The 7,722-nt window shown below is 46.5% G+C and overlaps 1 protein-coding gene across 1 annotated transcript in view; it reads left to right on the top strand.

The window, feature by feature from the left end:
* The window catches only part of LOC111964034 (astrotactin-2), a 798,238-nt gene that overhangs the window by 483,431 nt on the left and 307,085 nt on the right, over positions 1–7,722 (top strand). The gene's annotated exons all lie outside the window — the stretch shown is intronic.

Raw genomic sequence — 7,722 nt, 5'->3', positions numbered from 1 at the left:
GTGTGTGTGTGTGTGTGTGTGTGTGTGCTACATGATAATCTTCAGAAGAATATACTTTATGTTCTCTTCACATCTCTGTCATGTAAGATCAGTGATGTCACAGTGACACATAAACCTAAATAATTTATTAGAATTAACTGCAGAACAAAAGTACTCAGGTACAATAGAAAACTTGCCCAGAGACAACAGCTAGTCATTACAATCTCTCTCTCTATTGGTTTGATCAATAAATAAACATTTTAACAAAATAAAAATCGACTTTTACTGTCTTCCCGAGAGTTGCTGAATGTAGGACGAGGTAGCGGCAGTGTTACCTTCCCTTTGCAGGGGAACAAGCAAAGACAGGTCGGATGACCAACCCACAATCAACACAGTAGGAAGCTCTCTCGTCCATCTATATGCAGATGATACAGTCTTATACTCAGCTGGCCCCCTCCAGGGTTTTGTGTTAAACGCTCTACAGCAAAGCTTTCTTAGTGTCCAACAAGCTTCTCTACCCTTAACCTTGTTCTGAACACCTCAAAGGTCATGTGGTTTGGTAAGAAGAATGCATCTCCCCACTGGTGTGATTCCTACCTCTGAGGGTTTGGAGCTTGAGGTAGTCACCTCATACAAGTACTTGGGAGTGTGGCTAGACGGTGCACTGTCCTTCTCTCAGCACATATCAAAGCTGCAGGCTAAAGTTAAATCTAGACTTGGTTTCCTCTATTCGTAATCGCTCCTCTTTCACCCCAGCTGCCAAACTAACCCTGATTCAGATGACCATCCTACCCATACTAGATTACAGAGATATAATTTATAGATCGGCAGGTAAGGGTGCTCTCGAGCGGCTAGATGTTCTTTACCATTCGGCCATCAGATTTGCCACCAATGCTCCTTATAGGACACATCACTGCACTCTATACTCCTCTGTAAACTGGTCATCTCTGTATACCCGTCGCAAGACCCACTGGTTGGTGCTTATTTATAAAACCCTCTTAGGCCTCACTCCCCCCTGAGATATCTACTGCAGTCCTCATCCTCCACATACAACACCCGTTCTGCCAGTCACATTCTGTTAAAGGTCCCCAAAGCACACACATCCCTGGGTCGCTCCTCTTTTCAGTTCGCTGCAGCTAGCGACTGGAACGAGCTGCAACAAACACTCAAACTGGACAGTTTTATCTCCATCTCTTCATTCAAAGACTCAATCATGGACACTCTTACTGACAGTTGTGGCTGCTTTGTGTGATGTATTGTCTCTACCTTCTTGCCCTTTGTGCTGTTGACTTAGTCCAATAATGTGTGTACAATGTTTTTGTGCTGCTACCATGTTGTGTTGCTACCATGTTGTTGTCATGTTGTGCTGCTACCATGTTGTTGTCATGTTGTGTTGCTACCTTGTTGTTGTCATGTTGTGCTGCTACCATGTTGTTGTCATGTTGTGTTGCTACCATGTTGTTGTCATGTTGTGTTGCTACCTTGTTGTTGTCATGTTGTGTTGCTACCTTGCTGTGTTGTCATGTGTTGCTGCCTTGTTATGTTGTTGTCTTAGGTCTCTCTTTATGTAGTGTTGTGTCTCTGTGTCTCTGTCTCTCTCTCTGTCTTTCTCTCTCTCTCTCTCTGCATCTCTCTCTCTCTCTCTGTATCTCTCTCTCTCTCTCTGTATCTCTCTGTATCTCTCTCTCTGTCTCTCTGTCTCTCTGTAATCTACACAGAGAATGCAGTTGGATCAAAAGAGAAAAAGCTCTCATCCTTACTTCCATATTCCCTTCTATCCCCTCTCCCTCCCCCCTCTCTGACTCATACTGAACTCCAGCGTTGCCTCCCCCTCGCCTCTATCCTTCCAACCATCCTCCCCCACACTCTCATTTGTGTTTCTCTCTTTCCCTTTGATTCCAAGCCTGAGCTAGGAATGCAATGAGCTAGCAGGGAGGAGAAGAGAGCAGAGAGAGAGAGAGGAGAGATACAGAGGAGACGAGTAGGGAGATGTAGGGAGAGTTGAGAGAGACAAAGAGAGTGAGAGGAGACCAAAAACAGCGAAGAGACTCAGTCGAAGCAGAAGGAAGGAGGGGGACAGCGAGAGAGAGACAGAGAGAAGACAGAGAGAGAGAGAGAAGGAGAGAGCACGCACGCGAGACGCAGAAGAGAGAGAGAGAGAGAGAGACAGCCGAGAGAGAGGAGGAGACCGGTAGTGAGATGGCGAAAGGAGAGAAAGTGTAGAGAGAGGCTTTGAGATATGGGAGACCAGTGTTGATAGGGAAAGGGAGATGAGACAGGCTCACTGCTGCCTGATGTGACATGTAATGAGACTCTGCAGGAAAAAGAGCAGAGGACAAAGGGAGGTCTGAAGCATGCGGTGTGATTGGTGCAACACCCCTCTCTCGCCCCCCAGGACATCTCTCCCTATACTTATTTAATGGCCACGCTACACTGTCGAGGTCCTTTCCAGCGTGGACTTCTCGTATCAGACATGGCACTTCAGGCCCATGAATCCCAGCTCACCATACACTCATCCCACCACACACACTCTCAATACACACAAACACACCCACCCACACACACTTTACCAGCCACCCACACTCCCTCCCTCCCACTCACCCACAATCCCACACACTCCCATTCCACCACACACTCCCACTCAACCCACACACCCCAACAGACAGACAGACAGACAGACACGACAGGGTACAAGACAGACAGACACAGACAAGACAACGACAGCAGACAGGACAGGGCAGACAGACAGGACAAGACTAGACAGGACAGGGACAGACAAGTACAGACAGCACAGCACAGTACCAGACAGGACAGACAGACAGGACAGATTCACGACAGACAGGACAGACAGGAACTTCTCTCTCGAGAAGGACTTCAGTCTCCTTTCAGTAGGTCCTATGATTGAGTGTAGTCTGGCCCAGGAGTGTGAACGGAAAGAAACTGGAGCAATGAACCGCCCTTGCTGTCTCTGCCTGGCCGGTTCCCCTCTCTCCACTGGGATTCTCTGCCTCTAACCCTATTACAGGGGCTGAGTCACTGGCGCTCTTCCATGCCGTCCCTAGCAGGGGTGCGTCACTTGAGTGGGTTGAGTCACTGACGTGATCTTCCTGTCTGGGTTGGCGCCCCCCCTTGGGTTGTGCCGTGGTGGAGATCTTTGTGGGCTATACTCGGCCTTGTCTCAGGATGGTAAGTTGGTGGTTGAAGCTATCCCTCTAGTGCTGTCCGGGGGTATTGTCGAATAGGGCCACAGTGTCTCCCGACCCCTCCCTTCTCAGTCTCCAGTATTTATGCTGCAGTAGTTTATGTGTCGGGGGGCTAGGGTCAGTCTGTTATAACTGGAGTATTTCTCCTGTCTTATCCGGTGTCCTGTGTGAATTTAAGTACGCTCGCTCCAATTCTCTCTTTCCTTCTTTCTTTCCTTCTTTCCTTCTTTCCTTCTTTCCTTCTTTCCTTCTTTCTTTCTTTCTTTCTTTCTTTCTTTCTTTCTTTCTTTCTTTCTTTCTTTCTCGGAGGGCCTGAGCCCTAGGACTATGCCTCAGGACTACCTGGCATGATGACTCCTTGCTGTCCCCAGTCCACCTGGTCGTGCTGCTGCTCCAGTTTCAACTGTTCTGCCTGTGGCTATGGAACCCTGACCTGTTCACCGGACATGCTACCTGTCCCAGACCTGCTCTTTTCAACTCCATAGAGAGAGCAGGAGTGGTAGAGATACTCTGAATGATCGGCTATGAAAAGCCAACTGACATTTACTCCTGAGGTGCTGACTTGCTGCACCCTCGACAACCACTGTGATTATTATTATTTGACCCTGCTGGTCATCTATGAACATTTGAACATCTTGGCCATGTTCTGTTATAATCTCCACCCGTCTTCTTACCAGAGAGATGTTTGTTCCTGCGGGCGCGATGCACTGAAAATCCCGTTGGCTGTACGGACTCCGACAGCATGTCCCCAGCTAGCCATGTTTCCGTGAAACAGAGTATGTTACAATCCAGGATATCTCTTTGGAAAGCAACTCTTGCCCTGATTTCGTTGACTTTGTTAACTAGGGACTGGACATTAGCGACTAATATACTGGGAAACGGTGGGTGGTGTGTGCTCATCCGAAGCCTCACTAGGAGACCGCTCCGGCACCCTCTCCTCCGGCGGTGTTGTTTAGGGTCGGCCTCTGGAATCAGTTCAAATGCCCTGGGAGGTGCAGACAAAGGATCTACTTTGGGAAAGTCGTATCTTTGTATTGCTGGTTGTGCTGGTAAGTTGACGTCTCTCTGATATCCAATAGTTCTTCCCGGCTGTATGAAATAACACAAAGTTTTCTGGGCTAACAATGTAAGAAATCATACATAAAAAAACAAATATTGCAGAGTTTCCTAAGGACTTGAAGCGAAGCTGCCATCTCTATTGGCGCCAGAGAGCTGTGGGTAGTAAGCCCACTACATTGCTGCTTACCATAAGATGAGGGACAGTGTCTGACAGACCAACCAACCTGCACATGTCCTCTACATCACTGTTATTGTTATTGTTCAATGTATGGTTATTTTTACCATTGATTAATGTTGATAGTGATTGTCCTGTTGACAATTTTAGTTACTATTATTATTTAAATTATGTTAATATTGTAAATTAATAACTTAATACGCTTTGGCAGTATGTACATTGTTACATCATGCCAATAAAGCAATATGAATTTAATTGAAATTTAGAGAGAGGAGAGAGAGAAGGAGAGAAAGAGGGAGAGATGAGGAGAGAGACAGAGAGTGAGAGAGAGAAAGAGAGATGAGGAGAGAGAATGAGACAGAGAGAGAGAGAGAAGGAGAGAAAGAGAGATGAGGAGAGAGAGTGAGACAGAGAGAGAGAGAGAGAGAGAGAAGGAGAGAAAGAGAGATGAGGAGAGAGAGTGAGACAGAGAGAGCGAGTGAGAGATGAGGGGGCAGTGGAAACCACCCTGGTGTTAAGAATTCACCTGCAAAAAAACTCCCTCTTCTTTCTCATCTGTATTCTCTTATCTGTATTCAGTCTCTCCTCTTTCTCTCTTTCTCTCTCTCCTCATCTCTCTCTCCCTCTCTTGTGCTCTGCCTCCTCCCAATCTCCTCTCATTCTGCATTGCTCTACCTGCACCAAAGCCCTGCACTGACCATCAGAACCCTGCACACACAGACACAGACACAGACACAGACACAGACACAGACACAGACACACCCTTCACTTCCGGCTCCCTCTCATAGACACTATTCCCCTGCAGAAACGACACATTCTCCACAACAGCACTGAGTCACAGCATATTCATAATCAACACTGTGTTGTACCACAACTAAATCCATGTATAACCCCGATATTAATGCTAAAATGTGTGAATATTTGAATTAAAACGATAATAAAAGCAATGTATTGATATTCTTTGTTATAATAGATAATAAGTTCCGTTAATAAGCATAAAATCAATCGTGAAACTGTCGGTTTTATTCTATATATCGGGTCTAACCAGTCTTCTCTTTTTGTCTTCTCCCTCTCCTCTTTTTGTCCTCTCTGTCTCTCGGTGTGACCGTGCTTCCCAAGAAGAAGAAGAAGGAGGAGGAGAGGGAAAAAGCAAAGAAGAAGAATTTCTTTGATTTTGGTATTTGATTGGCGGTGCTGAAACTAAGAAGAAGAGACCCTGTTAAAAATGCTGTATGCTGATATTTACCAGGTAAAAATACAACGAAACACCTACTGACTACCATCTGATAGACAACCAGGTCCTTCTTCCAAGTAGGCCCCAGAGAGTAGCCATCTGCACTATTTCTCGGTCAATAAATACCAGGCAAATACCAGCTGGACTTTATAAATAAAGCGTTGCCTCAATTAAAGTGTCTTCTACTGTGTCTGCATGTACTGTACAGTTCATATGTTAGGTTACAGAGTTAACTGTTAACATGATGTACAGTAAGCTTTTAGTAAATACAGCTCTCCATGTAAAACATCAAACTCTTCTGGAACCTGTCTGTTATAGACCACCCTCTGTTCCTGCCGGTGCTCTGATTGGTCCTTACACCTCCTCAGGTCTGTTATAGACCACCCTCTGTTCCTGCCGGTGCCTCTCTGTCTTGCTCCCTCTGTCTCTCTCTCCTCTCTCTTCTCTCTCTCTCTCTCTTCTCTCTCTCTCTTCTCTCTCTCTCTCTCTTCTGCCTCTCTCTCTCTCTCTCTCTCTCTCTCTCTCTCTCTCTGTCTTCTCTCTCTCTCTCTCTTCTCTCGTCTCTCTCTCTCTCTCTGCCTCTCTCTGCCTCTCTCTCTCCTCTTCTTCTCTTCTCTTCTCTCTCTCTTCTCTCTCTCTCTCTGCCTCTCTCTGCCTTCTCCTCCTCTTCTCTCTTTCTCTTTCTCTTCTCTCCTCTCTCTCTGTCTGCCCAGGGAGATATTACAAAGATGTGTGAACGGGAGAGGGAAGGGGGCCTGTGAGTCATCCAATGAGTCATGCGGTGTGTTAAGGATGACACAGGAAAAGACAGGGATTAAAATATGGCATCACAACAATAACAAACAAACACACCACACTTCTGTAATGGCTTTGTTGGCAATGCTAGAGTGAGCGAGTGCGCGCGCAGAATGGCATTTTGCTTATGGCCCTTTTTCATCTTTAATATGCAATTACAGACATTGACCAGCAGTGTGTCAGTATCGGATTGGATATGATTAAGTCCTGGCTGGCAATGCTCAAACACACTGCAGCTTCCAGCATCCCTTCTCCCATTGCGATCTCTGGACGAAAGAAATCACAACAACTACAGGAACATAAATATGAATATTTAGAATGTGTCCAACCAAATTGATAGCTAGCAATGTGTGTGTTGTTTGCAGAGGAGGCTGGTGGGAGGAGCTATAGGAGGACGGGCTCAATGTAATGTCTGGAATGGAGCAGAGTCAATCATGTGGTTCTCATATGTTTGGATACCATTCCATTTTCCATTCCAGCCAATCACAAATGAGCCTGTTCTCCTATAGTTCCTCCCACCAGCCCCTTTGGTTGTTTGTCACCCTCTCCATCTCTCTATCATTATATCTTCCTGTCTTTCTTTCTGTTGAAGATAGAGGGTGTGAAGTATAGAGAGAGAGGAGGAGGTATAAGCAGAGAGGAGGGAGGTTTATAGAAGAGAAGACGAGGTATAGAAGAGGGAGGTATAGAGAGAGCGAGAAGAGGTATAGAGAAGTGGAGGGAAGAATAGAGGGAGAGGTATAGAGAGAGGAGGGAGGGAGGTTATAGAGAGAGAGAGGGAGGTATGAGAGAGCGAGAGGAGGTATAGAGAACGTGGGAGGGAGGATAGAGGGAGAAGATTAGGAGAGGGAGGGAGGGAGGTATAGAGAGAGAGAGAGGGGTATAGAGAGAAGAGGTATAGAGAAGAGAGTATAAAAGAGGGAGGGAGGGAGGGAGTGAGGCTAGAGAGAGGGAGGTATAGAGAGTAGGGAGGAGAGAGAGAGGGAGTACTTAGCAGAGCCGAGGAGGCATAGAGAGGAGGTATAGAGAGAAAGAGGTTATAGAGAGAGGGAGTATAGAAAGAGGGCGGTATAGAGAGAGAGAGAGCGATAACAGAGGGAGGAGGTACAGAGGGAGGGAGGTATAGAGAGAGAGAGAGAGAGAGGGAGGTAGAGAGAGGGACATATAGTAGAGAGAGAGGGACAGATAGTAGAGAGAAGAGGGAATGGTAGAGAGAGGTGACAGATAGTAGAGAGAGAGGGAGGTATAATGAGGGCATAGAGGAGAGCGGGAGTACA

Source organism: Salvelinus sp. IW2-2015, linkage group LG5, assembly GCF_002910315.2.
Source record: "Salvelinus sp. IW2-2015 linkage group LG5, ASM291031v2, whole genome shotgun sequence".
Classification (NCBI taxonomy): Eukaryota; Metazoa; Chordata; class Actinopteri; order Salmoniformes; family Salmonidae; genus Salvelinus; species Salvelinus sp. IW2-2015.
Note: the sequence above shows the minus strand (reverse complement) of the source record. Positions and strands in the feature narration are given on the sequence as shown.